This window comes from Urocitellus parryii, chromosome 7, assembly GCF_045843805.1.
Source record: "Urocitellus parryii isolate mUroPar1 chromosome 7, mUroPar1.hap1, whole genome shotgun sequence".
NCBI classification, from domain to species: domain Eukaryota; kingdom Metazoa; phylum Chordata; class Mammalia; order Rodentia; family Sciuridae; genus Urocitellus; species Urocitellus parryii.
Genome location: NC_135537.1, coordinates 59,932,959 through 59,948,852, shown reverse-complemented (window position 1 = coordinate 59,948,852; position 15,894 = coordinate 59,932,959). Strand labels below are relative to the sequence as shown.

The 15,894-nt window shown below is 35.5% G+C and overlaps 1 protein-coding gene across 11 annotated transcripts in view; it reads right to left on the bottom strand.

Moving 5' to 3' along the window:
• Positions 1 to 15,894, bottom strand: part of Eya1 (EYA transcriptional coactivator and phosphatase 1) — a 151,109-nt gene that overhangs the window by 76,754 nt on the left and 58,461 nt on the right. The gene's annotated exons all lie outside the window — the stretch shown is intronic.

Here is a 15,894-nt window from a genome sequence, read left to right as displayed (position 1 = left end):
GTGTAACAGAAAACCATAGAAACTAAATGCTCATAATAGAAAATGTACAAACATGCACACATTCATTCAGCTTTCCTTTTTTTTCCCTAGAAGGGGAACAATATTGGAATATTCCTTTAAAAAGGTCTTTATATGATATTGTTTTATAAAACAATCTTGGGAACAAATCAGTTTGAAGCAGCTACTTAATAAGTCACCTTATGTTTGCAGCTGATCTCATCTTCTGCCCGTACGATCCTTTGGGAATGAATGGAAAAGTATTTATGTCTTTCTTTTCTTTTTTGGCAGGGTAGGGAATCCACATATATGAAGTGTACATTCTATCAGTGAGATAGAACCCCAGTCCCTTTTTTTCTTTTAATGGTCAGTATTGTCACCTCTATACTGACAACAGACTAATCTCTGACATGGCTGTGGTTCACTCTGTCCCACCATTGGGCACCTTTCCCCTCTTACCACTATGGTACAGATTCAAGAGATCCACTAGTGAACATTTTGTTCCTGAAGGTCTCTAATAGAGACCATTTTCCTAGAAACATTTTTTATGTCTCCATCTTAATCTACAAAGATGGCAACCTCTCCAAAGTCCTTTCCATGCCCATGAGCCTAGCAGGATGGCATTTCTACCTCCCCACCCTCACCCCTACCACCCTCCCTCCCAGTTGGCTCCCATAACACTGGCAATAGCGGCACTCTGAATCCACCAGCATAGTTCCACCTCCAGGCCTTGGTGTGTCTGTTTCCCCTGCTCACAACACTGTCCCTCCAGATACTGGGGAGTCTCTACTGAAATGCCACTCTGCCAGAAAACACTTCCAAAACAGTTTACCTGCCCTAACTCTACTCTCCTTACTCAGCTGTTCATCCTTCTGGGCACTTCTGATTACCAGATGCAATTTATGTTTCCTTGTTGCCTGTGCCCTTCAGTAGAATGTAAGCTCCTTGAAGGCAGAGACGACATTTGTTCACTGCTAAGTCATCATGTCCAGAATTGAGCCTGGAACGCATTGAAGGCTCAACATATATCTATCATTTTCACATCCTGGCATACGGAACAGCCCTGGTTCACACAGTAAAATGTCCCTGGTCATTAATTCCCCATTAAAATTTGACATTTAAAAAATTGGTTAAAAGTGGTCATTTTTTTTAAGCAACTGACACATACTTATCTTTGTGCTTTCATGCTATTAGGGAAGGATCTGACAGGCGACCCCATACATCATTCCATCCTCTTTACTCCAACATTGTAGAGTTACAGAACTCACTCATTCATAGTAAAAGTGAGGACACATTAATTCCAAGAACTGGCGGAGTAGATGACCAAGAACTAGAGGAGCGAGAAGCACAGAACTTTCTTCAGGCTTTCAGACCATTTCTACCCTGGATCTGTTCAGGGGTGTGTTGCTGAACCCATAGAGGAGATGGAAAGGTTGAGATTAATAGAACTTGAGGGCTCCCAGTTAGCATGGATCCCAACCAGGACACAGGTTCAGGATGTGGTCTCTGGAGCCTTCACTCAAGAGGCTTCCTGCATCACACGCCCACCACACCCGACTTGGCTCAGAGAAATCATTTCTTCTCTCAGCCAGAAGTCTTGCTGGGTGGTGATGAAGACAGAGACAGGACAGAGAAAACATCCACTGGGCACCAGGGGAGGCTTGGCCGCCACCTTCTCCTGGAGGTTTGGGGCCAAAGGAGAGAAGCTTCCTAGGTCCGAGGTTTGGTAGCATGGATTATGAACCTCCAGAACCCCACAAATGTGATCTTTGTTCCTTTCACTGCTTGGGAAATAACCTACTGTAGAAGGAATGGATCTTAGAACTTATGGTCTATCTGCACATCCTCCCTAACTTATAGGACAGAACATAGATAATCAATTAGTTAAAATGTCTCTGTAAAATAAAGATGTCATGTCCACCGAAAACTGAAAAGTAAATATTTTTTAAAAATTCTCTCTCTCTCTCTCTTCTCTCTTTAAAAAAAAAATGCCTCTGTAGTGGACAACATAACCTATGAATTAAGACCTCAGGGCCTGAATACATTCCAGAAGGGGCCTGGTTACTCACAATTTATATAATTATTTGGAAGTTATCTGTAATTCAATTTCCTCAACAGTAAAATACAGATAGCACCATTTTAAAGATATCAGGCAATTAATGCAAGTTAAAAGATTTTGTATACACACATTGGTGTGATTGTTGTGTTAAGTGAATTGTTCAAAGTCATCTCTCTGGGCTAAGTTTCTTTCTTTTTTCTTTTTTGTAAAATGATGAAGCAACTTCTGTTCAAAAATGCTTTCATCCTTTAATTGAATTTAATCCTAACTTAAGTGTGTTCTAATGAGAATGATGCCCTGTCCTGGAACCCATTTAAAATGTTCTATTTCTCTAGCTTTGAATAAATATCCCTCCCCATCCTTACTCCCTTAGTCATTTGATCTTTGAATGTTACAGGTAAACTTCAGCTCCTTTGCTAATTTTCCCCCCATACACTTTGTATAAGGAATCTTTGTACATGCATTGTTTATAAGCATTCTTCTCTGGCATGGTATTTAAAAATTCAACGTTTATAAGGTTTGGCTGCATGCATGATTTCATCTTCTTTGGTGGTAAAATGCTCCTTGAGGACACAAAATAACTTTTTTGCTTTCTCTATCTCCACAAAACCCATCAGAAAGTTTAAAATAGGAAAAGCTCAAAGAACAGGTAGTGAAATGCTGAAATATGTCTTCAAAATGCTACCAGATGTCCATGTTTCCTATTTTCCCTCCAACTAGGGAATAGTGTAATGCAATTTAATAGCAGAATTAAGGAAGACATCTCAAAATAAATGTGTTTTGTAGTAACCTTTATCATTATCAAAGCTGAGTATATGCAGGTGATTAGATGAATAGGTAATACTGAGACAGTACTTCAGGAAAAACACTCAAGGAGAAGCTGAAAAGGAAAGAGTCCACGCCAATCCTGCAGTTCTTAGGATATTTATAAGGCAGTGTGGGATAGAGGATAAATGCAGAAACTGGAAATCCGTGGTCCAGAAAATGAAATCTTTCACTTGGGATGTGTTTTACAATTGACAACATGCTTTCTTATATAAAGTAAGTGAATTAAAACTAATAAGGCTATAAATTAAACACTGGAGGTTTGGGACTTGAAACAGAAAGAAAAGATGAAAAGATATGTGCTCTTGGGGGGCTACAATTATACCATACTATAGCTTGGTTGTTAAGACTTGGTAAGACCTGGTCCCCATGGTCACACTATTATAAGGTGTTGAACTTTTTAATTTTGTGTGTGCTGGAAATTGAACTCAAGACCTTGCATATGTTAGCTAATCAATGCTCTACCACAAAACTATATCCCCAACCTTTGAGGAACCTTCAAGAGATGGGGACTAGATCATTGGGTAGATGCCCTCAAAGGGGACTGTAGGAACCCAGTCTCCTCTTCTTCTTCTTCTCTTTTACTTCCAGGGTATGAGGTGAGTGATTTTGCTCCGCCATGCACTCTGACCATGATATGCCACCTCATCACAGGCCCAAGCAATGAAGCCAACAGATGATAGACTTGAACTGCCCAAGTCATGGGAAGATTTTTTTCTCTTTTAAGTTTATTACCTCAGGTATTTTTGTTATAGTAACAGAAAGCTAACTAACTCATACAAGAGACCTCAAACTGTCTCTGTACACACATTAACCAAAAAGTTGATATTTTTCAAAGTTACAGTTACAATGCAATTTGCAACTTAATTGCTTCCTGAACATAAAGTGATTTACCACAATCTTTTATCTGGCTCATATTCTTGTTGAATAAAACATTTTGTTTCTTAATTTTATTTTCTGAATGATTTATATCTTACTGCTTTCCAAGAAGAATTTAAAATTAACCCCCAACTACTTACACAATAATTAGATAACTTTGAAAAACTGAAAAAAGGTTTTTTCTTTTAGGAAAAAAACATTTGTGTGGGAGAGGTAGAATGAAGTCAAGGAGAGTGTGGTTTGCACAGATCTGCTTGCTCTAAGGTTCTCAATCAATGCAGGGCAAAGGTATAAAAAAGACTTATGGCCTTTAGGGAACATAAGATAGGACAAACCGATATCTGCACAGAAAAACCACAGAGGACTGCTCATTGAGTGAATTCTTTGGGATTTAGGAACATGTCCTCACAGTGAATAAAACAGCAGGCTTCACAAGATTGTTATCCCTCAGGCTGATGATAGCTGACTGCAGAACTCTAGAGTGCAGAACTTCAATGCACAAAGCACTTGACCAGGACCTTGTGTAAAACCTAAAATATCTAGAAGAGTAGGGCCATCATGAGTCCTTCTGCCCACTGACAGAAACAAGTTTCTCCTTTGAGTTTTAAGCAGCAATAGGTCAGAGGTTGTACTTCGAGTTACTTCAAATGGGGTGACTAGTTAGAGGTTAAGGGAGACACATGCTGCACCAAGTTAGCCGCACTGAGAAATGACATTCTCTAAGAACAGGCCCAGGTAGGGGAGATTCTCATGTGGAAGGCCCTAAGGGCGGGTCTATGCTGTTGAGATGTACATGGTCCTACAAAGTAAGCAACCATTACACCTTGAGGATGACATTCATGTGTGACCATGATAATTTTATACTGGAAGTTTTTTTTTTTTTTTTAATCATTGCTTGGCCAAAAAAAAAAAAAGGAAGGAGGAAGGGGAGCAAAAATAGAAGAAAATAAAGGACCTCATCAAGGCCTTAGATAAATTACATTATAATAAATTCCCAGTGAATACTATATTATCAAAGGATAGAAGGCTCAAAGATGAAAAACTTTGAAAACTTTAAGTTGTCAGGCAGCCCTCTCCCATAGAAGTAAATATATGTAAAATAAATTAAAGGGATATAAGCTGACTAGTCTTGTAGGTGACGAATAGTTAAGGATCAATCAACATTGGTCGATTATTTATAGAAAATTACACTGACTTTTCCACCTGTGTTCCTTCCATACCATGACTCCCCTTCAACGAATCACTAATTGAGGTCTCACAGATAAATTAATTTCTCAGTCAAGTTCTCGAAAGTAAATTAAGAGAGCTTCATCTTCCCTGGAGCATGGCCAATACCAACTTTCCAGGGCGCTGTGGATTAACCTCACAGAAATTTCTATCATTCTTCTCACACATTTCAACCACTGGTTTAAATTCCAGAGAGTCATTCTATGGGAAAGAAACTGGTAAGCCACATTTTGTGGGCTTGAGTCTCCAAAACAACCGTGAAGCACAATGCACAACAGTAATAAACTTCAAGCAGGAAGAACTCATTGGCTTTCTGAGACCAGGGACCTTGACTGTCTTGTGACCTTTGTAGCTCTAGCACCGAGCATGGTGCCTGGCACACAGCAAGCATTTATAAATATCTATTGAAAGTATAAATAGAAGAAGTGAACATCCGAGGGCCTAGTATGTGTCAATCACCTTGATAGCTACTTACAACATTTCATTCTTACAGTTACCCTATTGACAAGATGTCCACATTGAGCATATCTAATCCAAAAATTCAAAATTCTCCAAAATCCAAAATGGTGCAAACATTACACCAAAAATGGAAAATTTCAAAGTTGACCTCATGTGATGGGTTGCATTCAAAATGTAGGTGCCCTAAAAATATTATATAACATTGCCTTCAGACTATGCGTACAAGGTGTATATGAAACATAAATGAATTTTGTGTTCAGCCTTGAGTCCTACTTCCAAGATATCTCTTTGTGAATATGTAGATATTCCAAAATCCTAAAAAAGTTTGAAATCTAAAATACTTCCAGTTTCCAGAATTTCAAATAAAAGATGCTCAATCTGTATTTTTCTCATTTCCTAGAGAATTAATATGCTAGGGAGCTAAGTGACTTGCCCAGAGTAATGTGCAACCAGGATTTAAACCTCGGTTGGTTAGTCCAACTCCAAATCCCTAGTCACCACTACAGTTTTTCTAAACTCTACTCTAGAAGAATGGAGGCCAACAGATGTTCAGAGATAATCCCTGGTAGGGGGTTGGCATGAGAAGAGCACAGGTGGAAAGTGGTACCCCACAAGGTACGATTGGGAATCAATGTACATTATATTCTTTTTCAATCAGAGGATCGGAAAAGAATTAAAGTAGAACACTTAAAACCTGATAACTTGCATCTCTAACTGATCCTACCTTCAACCCATTATAGAACACAGACCATCCATCTCCATCTTCAGAAGGTTGGGCCACCCAGGGAAGAGTGGGAAGGGCCACACAATGCCCTTCTGCCTCCTGAGGCTACCTCACCAGGGTGCCATCAGGAGACACCACCAATGGCATGATGTGCTGCTTAGAAAAGTTCAGTCTTTTCTGGATTCCTTATTCAGTAAAGTGAAGGTCTCAGGCAAAAGAATATCTAAGGTCATTTCTAACTTTAATTTAAAATCAAAAGCTACCCTGTTGTTCAATTGCTTCATACCAGTTACTGAAATGAATTTTTTAGATGTGAGAGTTATTGATTTACAAATTAACAATGTTCTAAATATTTGTACATAGCTATTTTACAAATTAGGATTGCTTTCAACCAGTTGTTTGAAACTCAGAAATTGTTTTTTTCCCAGAAACAACGGCAGACATGACTTCCAGATCAATCTAGGATTAAGTCAACCAATAATCCAGGTGAAACACTACACATATACAATGTAAAATAGGAGAAAATTACACTCTTCAATATCAACAGTTGCATAAAAGTGAGAAGCGAAAAAGTAGCATTTACCTGAAATAATGACATTGCAGAAAATGCTATTTTAATTTTATGAGGAAGTATTTGGTGAAGTTTCTGAGGGAGTCAGAAAGTAGGAATTTTCAAAAGTGTTAGGTGATATACTAGATTAAGGGGCCCACTTTCACTTTAAAGTCGAAGTCTCCCGGGCTGGGGTTGTGGCTCAGTGATAGAGTGCTTGCCTCACATGCGTGAAGGAACTGGGTTTGATTCTCAGCACCACATAAAAATAAATAAAATAAAGATATTGTGTCCATCTATAACTAATATATATATATGGAAGTCGCTCATTTTCCTTTATACGAAAATATCATTATCCTTATAGTTAGTACTCATCACCATGAACTGTGAGCAGAGAAATGAGGGAAAAGAAAAAAAAAATGTAGGAGACCACGGTGGAGAATGAGGTCCTGGGGGAGGAAGAGAAAGAAAAAAGTAATGAGATGCTGTGGCAAATTGTTCTCTAAGCAAGATCATGACAGACAACTTAATTAGGAGAGAGGGGAAGTGGGGATGGAAAGAATTGAGGGAAGAAGAAGATAAGAGACAGTGTGTGCAACTGGGTGTGAGCTATCCACAAACTGGTTTTAAAATTGGAGAAATACTTGCACTATGAGATAACCTGGAACACTCCACACTCCACACTCCACACTTCTCCCTGTAATTTCAGATCTGCATTATTTTGTCAATAATAGAGCTCAGTCAAGCATTTACCACATAGTTAACCTCACAGTAGATGCTTCTGCTAAACAATATAAACACTGAAGAAAATGAATGCCATATAGTTACTGCTTTTCAGGACTCTGTTTACATTTTTATTTCTCTGCTCCTGCCCCGCCCCACCTCTGTTGGAAACTTCAGACCAGGTGGCTTTGAGAAACAGCATGCTTTACTGAGTAAGAACTCAAGTTGGAACCCAAGCTCAGACGTTATGTCCTGGTGAGTTACTGATATCATCTTAGCTTTCTGCTGAACTAGGAGCAATGAAAACTCTGTCTATCTCACGGAACTGGGTGAGAATTAACTGAGTTAATATGTCAGGAAAAATGGAAAAAGAATGTAAATGTAAATGGTGAGGGAAGGAAAATGGCTAGAGGTAGGTACTATGTACAATTTTATATCAGCAATATACAGCTTTTAAAATGTTCAAAGAAACCAAGGGGCTGTATGCAGAATATCAGGGGAGGTTTATTCTTTATGAACACTTTTATATCTTTATTTCTTCTCATGTTCATGTATTATTGCCATTCAGTAAATTTAAAAGTATTCATTAAATTTACTAATTTTGAATCAAGCTGGGAATTAAATTGGTAGCTACTAATCTATCCATCCTGCCTTTATTTATAAACACTTAGTACAAAACCCACTTACTGGACTGGGGACATAGCTCAGCGGTAGAGCATTTGCCAATCATGTCTGGGGCCCTGAGTTCAATCCCTAGCTCCACAAAACAAAAGAAAACAAAACAAAAAACCCACTTTCGAAATCATCTAATCCCAATTTAATGAAGTGGAAGGATGGCAAACACAGATAGCTGCATGTCTTCTTCCCAAACACCTCCAGTCTAAAAATCAAGTCTGCCAGTGCTGACTTCCTCCAACTTAAATAAGGGAACTTCTCACATTGATTTGTGTTGGTCCCATAGGGTGTTTATATTTGGTCCCATAGGGTGTTCATACTTTATAGCATTATAAATAAGAAATCAATTAGTTAAGAAAGAAGATAAAATAATGCTTGAGAGAGTTAGCAAACTAATTAGCTCAATAATTATGAACCTACCAAATTATGCTGTGTCCATAAATGAATTCTGCATATTTTATAATTATAATGCATTAATTAAAATAATAATAATTGAAGGGAGATTAGCAAGTGGCCAGGATGGAGGGGCGAGAAAGGATACTGGGGAATCCGATTAATCAAATGTTGTCATGTGCATGTAGAGATGATAGGACACAATGAACCCACTATTATATAAAGTTATAGCACACCAATAAAAATATGATTTCTTATTTTGGTCATTTATATATAAATCATGTTATCTAACGTAAGAAAGGCTGATATCTTGGAATCCAACGTATTAAAAGTGACTGTATAAGGCATTCTGACATCTCGCCACCTAATCAAAAAACTAAGCAGGCTAGTAATGAGTCACAAAATGGATAAATGCTAAAAGACTGAATTTTTCACTTCTTAGGAACAAAATGCACAGGTAACAAAACTGATGTTTATTATAATTCTGGAAGTATTTTTTTTAAAAAGGTGGACTTTATTTCTATGGCTGTTATAATCCCATTAAGTTTAACACTACATATCCTCTGGGGAAAAGGAAAGAAAGGAGGAAAGAAAACAAATGCCATCAAGACAAACAAATCCAAGAACCCAAAATAAACATCTGTTTTGTTTTCTCACATCTTAATAGCCTGGCTATTTTAGATACAAATATTTGTTTTGCTGACAAATGTTTCCAAAAAAGTTAGTTGAAATTGTTTCATTGAAATGGTTTATTTTTGAGCTGAACAAATTACAAACTTCTCCAAAATCCACAGGCATCTGTGAAAATGAGCAAGTATGGCCTACAGATTTCCCAAACCATTCACTCAGCAACAGACAGGCATCAGGATGCATGCTATTGCAAACCTCTGACCATTCCACAGTGAACATTCGCAGGCATGTGAGGTACTGTAGACAAGACCCAAATTTCTTGCATTTATAAGGGAAGATGTCTGGCAGTTTAGTTTTTCATCGTGTCACACTGAGTTCCTGTGAGAGCTCAGAGTTCTGCAGCTTTGCACAAGAACATTCCTGTTTTTCAAGCACTTTGCTCTACTTTCTTGTGCCTTGGCAGGGATCAAAGAAGCTGAGGGAACAAATGGTTTCCCATGCATATTGAATTCCCTCTTACACTGATTTTCCTCTGTCACTTGAAATTCAATATTGGCAAGATTCCTGTACATCACCTTAACGACTAAAATTGTCTGCATGCGGTCAAGCAGTGTGAAGGTAGATTTCAACATCAAGATTTTGGTAGGAAATTCAAATTAACAAATTCTTTGAAAAACGGACTTTTCTACAGTGTTCATACTAAAAACTCATTCCTGATAAATAAGTAATTGGCTTTTATTTTGCATTATCCTAAAATGTTTTATTCACCATTCACTCTTTTTCTTTCTCCAACTGCTTTGGTAATGTTTTAAAAGTACAATGTTATAAAAGTCCTTTTATAAGAGTTCAGCCTCAAAATTTTAAACTTACTACCTACTGTTTACTGAACACTAAAGAGCAATATGCTTCTTTTTCTCACCTGTAAAATGGGCACAAATAATACCTATCTCACAGGTGTGTTATACGATTGCATGTGATAACGAATACAAATTTCTGTCAGATGACTGTATTTGATTATATTTTACTATGTATTTTTATTATCATAGCTGCCATAATTATTATGAAATGTTCTAAGAGATTCTGGACAAGATATATTTTAAAGCCAAATTATTTAAATACACACAGTAAATGGATTACAAAAGACTGTTCATATTTTGTATATTTATGTATGAGTCATATGACAAAGAAAAATATTTTTAAAAGAATAGCTTAAGGGCTCTTTTGAGAGAAGACAATTTATTTGAAAAATCCTTCATGATGATACTCTCATGTTGTTAAATTTTTTATCACTCTTTTGAAAATATGCACTCAGTTATGTTGGTAATAATATACCTGAAGCTTTAAAGAGTTTGGTAAGGTATTACAATCTATTCTTGAAGGACAAAAAGATGAAATATTAGTTATCAGCACAAAGGGAACAAAACCTAAAATTTCTTTTTTCTTCCACCTCCTTGAACACTAAAGAAAAGCATGGACTTAGTAAAGATTTTTTTCTTAAAAATAAAATATAATTGAGTGAAATACAATTTAAAATGGAGAGGGTAGATGTGAATTGTGATACTGCCTTATATAGTCTTAGACTGAGCAAGGAAAACAAAGTATTGATTCTGATAAAAATTTTCTTTTATAGGTAGTGGATTTTTTTTTTAAAGAGAGAGGAGAGAGAGAGAGAGAGAATTTTTAATATTTATTTTTTAGTTCTCAGCGGACACAACATCTTTGTTGGTATGTGGTGCTGAGGATCGAACCCGTGCCGCACGCATGCCAGGCAAGCGCGCCACCGCTGAGCCACATCCCCAGCCCTAGGTAGTGGAATTTTAATTAGCCATAGAACAACCTTCTCGGAAACTAAACACAGTCTCTAATAATGTTAATAATGAAAAGTCATTTAATTGTAAAGATGTAAATAAGAGGATGATTTTAGTGATAGATGCTCTATATCATCAAGTTCAAAGATTTTTTTTCCTTCTTGTAATACTTAACCTTCCAATGGTAATTCAAATAAAAATAAAAATATTTTGAAATAAATGAAAATGAAAAAGATGTTGTATCCCACTTTGTGGGATACAATCTACCAAAACTTACACAAGAAAACAGATAATCTGGATAGACCTATATATATTTTAAAAATGGAATGAACAATTAATAACTTTTCCCAAAAGAATATGGTAGACTCGGTTAAGTTCAGTGGTAAATTCTATGAAATATTTAATAAAAATATTTTGAGAATACTGTTCCAGAAAACAGAAGCAGAAGAAGTTTTTCCAAATTCAGTCAATGAGGCAAAAATTAACCTAGTAATAAACCAGACAAGGACATTATAGGATATAAAACTGTAGACAACTATCTCTCATAAATACAGATGCAAAAATCCTCAACAAAATAGTAGAAAAACGGTAGTAAGAATAAATAAAAGGAATTATAATTTGGAAAGAGTTGTATGACATGACCAAATTATGTGAATTCATCCCAGGCATGCAAGATTGGTTCAACACTTGAAAACCCATCACATCAATAGGCTAATACAGGGGAACTTCCTCAAGTTGCTAAAGGATATCTAAAGAAAACTATAGCTAACATCCTGCTTAATAGTGAGAAACTGTTTTTTTAAGATCAGGAACAAGGCAAGATATCCTTTCTACTGCTCAACTTTCACATTATATTGGAAGGCCTAGCAAATGCAATATGATAAGAAAAAAACAAAATACATACGGACTAAGGGGGAAAACTGTCTTTTTTCACAGATGATAATTGTCTATGTAGAAAATATTAAAGAAATGACCAAAAACTATACTGAAACTAGTAAATAATCATAGCAAAGATATAGGATACAAAGTAACAGACAAAAGTCTATTGCTTTCTTATATAACACCATTTACATAAGTGCCAAGATATGAAAGAGAGAAAGAGGGAGGGAAAGAAGGAAGGAGAGAGGAATTGGGGTAGAAAGGTATAAATGTAAAAAAAACATTTTGCAAGATCTGAATGAGGAAAAGTACAAAGCTCTAATGAAAGCAATCAAAGATTTAAATAAATGGAAAGATATTTCATTCATATGGGAAAGAATATTGTTCAGATGACAGTTTATCCCAACTTGATCTATAAATTCAACTACATTCCAGTTGAAATCTCAGAAATTTGCTTATTGAATAATGACAAACTGATTCTAAAGTTTAGATAGAGATACAAAAGACCCCCCAGATAGATAACACGACTTTGGAGATGATCAAAGTCACAGGGCTGACATTTTCTAACTTTAAAACTTACTATTAAGTTCTAGAAATCAAGACACTATGATACTGGAGAAAGAATAGATAGATGAATTAAACAGAATAGAGAGCCCAGAAAAAAAGAGGTGCATAAACACAGTCAACTTATCTTTGACAAAGGAGCAAATACATTATGACAGAAAATACAAGCTTTTTTATAAATGAAATTGGAACAACTGGACATGCAGATGCCAAGCATAAAACCAGATGCCAAGCATAAAACCATACCCCAACCTTACATCTTACAAAAGAATTAATTCAAAATGAATTAGAAACTAAATGCAAAATTCAAAACTACGAAATATCTAGATAGTAACACACTTGAGTTTTTTTTTGTGTGTGTATGATTAGTAAGAATTTTTTTAAATCTAGATGGCCAGTGAGTTTTTTGGCATGATTCCTAAAAAAATTGATAAGCCATATTTCATTAACATTAAAAACTCCTCTAGGAAAGACACTGTTAAGAGAAGGAAAATACAAACCACAGGCTGGGGAAAAAGTAGTTGCAAAACATATATCTGATAAAGAACTTTCTGTCCAAAATACACAAAAAATCCCTAAAACTTAACAATAAGAAAAAAATTACCTGGCTAAAAATTAGGTAAAAGATCTGAACAGACACCTCACCAAGATATACAGATGGAATATTAGCATATGAAAAAATGTTGCACACCGTATGTCACTATGCAGTTGCAAATTAGAACAAGACACAATATCTCTGGAGAATAGCCCAAATACAAAATACTGACAATACTAAATGCTGACTACATGAACTCAACATGAACTCATTAGTTGCTGGTGATAATAAAAAATGGTTCAGTCATTTTGGAACATAATTTGTCAACTTCTTCCAAAGCTAAACAGAGTTTTTACAACATAATCCATAATCACACTCCTAGGTATTTATCCAAGTGAGCTGAAAACTAACATACACACACACACACACAAAAAAAAAAAACAATTCATCTAAATGCTTTTAGCAGCTTTATTCAACATGTCCCTAAACTGGAAGCAATCAAGATGACCTTCAACTGAGGTCCCAGGGTCCAGAGAAGTCAGCAATGCTAGTTGAAGAATAGGCATAAATTTCTTTGCTTGTTTGTTGAGAGGGGTCTTGCTATGTAAAATAGGCTGATTTGAAATTCCTGGGCTCAGGTGATCCTCCTGTCTAAGTCTCCTGAGTTGATGGGACTACAGGTACATGACAATATACTCAGTGGGCATAATTTTTTAAATTCAATAGTAAATTAAAAACTTGCTCAGTGACCAAATTACACCTTCAATTTCTCAAAGTAGATGTATTCTTATATATTTCCAGATGATGTAATTTTATTAGGATCAATGGCATGACTAATGAACTCAATTTTTTAAAAAAATTATGCAAAAGCACTACTTTGATTTTTAAATAGACTAAAAATTTGGGGTTACACTTTTATATTCAAGGTATATTTTTAATGTAGTAAATGTGTCTATAAAAGTAGAATATTGTTTTCAATATGTAACTAAAATACATGAAAATGATTTTTTAACTTAAGTTCGTAAGTACATGCTTACAAGTAATACTTCAAGTTATCATGAACTTAAAGACACCTATTCTTCCAAAAGCTTTAAAAATGTACAGTAAAAAGCAAATGGATTCTTCATGTTTGTCCTATAAAAACCTTATGAGTTTATCTTTGCACATTCATTTTGACCTGATAGTTCTATGATCAACATGAGAACAGGCATCATGAAGGATAAGAAGAGGAGCACATACCCTGTAGATCTGTCTTACTGAGTCATAGAAAGGCAGGAAGCTGGTCATGTGTAAGATCAGAAAACGGCGTGTCTAACTGCCCACTATGTTAAAATATTGACTTTAATACCAAGAGATTATTAAAAATTAAAAGAGGAAAACACCTGAAATTATTTCAGCAAAAAAGACATTATTTTGACTACTTTATATTTCTAACTGAAAACAATAACCATTAGGTTATATTTATAAACTATTCTACTCTTCTATTTAATGGATTTATGTGCTTTACAATCAAAACTTCCTTTTCATTAAGAACAGGCATTTTATATATGACTAGTAAGAAAGGCAAGTTAGTGCCAAAAAACAGTCTGAATCCAGTCTCATCACAAATATAAAACCCAGGTCAACTCTTCTCTAAACTTTTAAAGTAACTTTGTTTTATTTATTTATTTACTTTGTTTTTTTAGTGTGCTAATACAACTGATTTTTTTTTTTTCACTTTGACTGGTAACATAAGGAAGGTGGATGGATCCATGCACATTCACTTTAGTGAGAGTCAATGAATATAAGACATTTGAAAATTATTTTCTCCCCATTCAATTCCACTCTGTAGCCATAAGATAAAGAAATAGAAAAAACCCACTGAAATCACTAAGCATACTTTCAAATAAAACCAGTACTTATTCTTATAATAAAATAATATACCTTTTGAAATTTGTTATTTTGTGTATTGTTTCTCCTGTGGCATGGCTTTGTGCCCACCCATCTCATTCTTTTGCATGGCACAAATAAAACTCACTTAGGACAATGTCAAATTTGTGAGACAAACTCTCATGATCTGACAAAATGGCAAAGCTCTCTTCATCCTTAATTGAAGCATCAGGATTACGTCTTCACCAGTTTATTGTACTGTACCCTTCACAGAATGTTGTGAATTAAGTAAAATTATTGTCTCCTTTTCTCATTCTATTATTTTATAGACTCTAATGATATCTTACTAATTCTCATTCACATAGCTATCCCCATTCCAAAACTCTTTTAGTAACTAGGAATGGCTGGATGGCACAGACAATCCATATGAAAACACAAGATCTCCCTCTGATTGGGACAAGTTGTAATAGTTCCTCACATTTCCTGTATGATGCTTACAGAAGTAGGCAGGAAAATTCTACAAGAATGGCTACAATAAGTTTCTATATACTGAGTAACAGACTTTAGCTTCAGTGTGATTTTATAGACATAAAATCTAAATAAAAGGTAGCAGACAGACAAGTATACTCAGTTCCATGATCATTGTATTTACACATGCAAACTGAGTGAAGACTGTCAATTTAGATTTTTTGAAAACACATTAATGGAATACAATGATCATAGATAAAATGTTTAAAGCTGAAATAGGCAGGGGAAATCATAAGAATTTGAAATTACTTGGAGGGAGAGTTTAAGAATGATGTGACTTTCTCCTTCACAATAAGACAATATCTGCTTGTATTTTAGAAAGAAAGCAAAGGTAGAACAGATTAGAGGGGAATCTGTTAACATTTACAAAACAATCCCACATTCAAAAGTTAAATTAGCATCTGTAAGATAAAACACTTTTTTTCTCAAGAGTTAAGATAACCAGCTTAGAATTAGCTCTCTAAGATTATGTCACAGACAAATCTTTTGATGTAAGATCATTTAAATCTGACTTGTAGCAATGAAGCGGCTCTACCTGTGGGAATATGGCAAGAGGAAAAGAACTCTGAC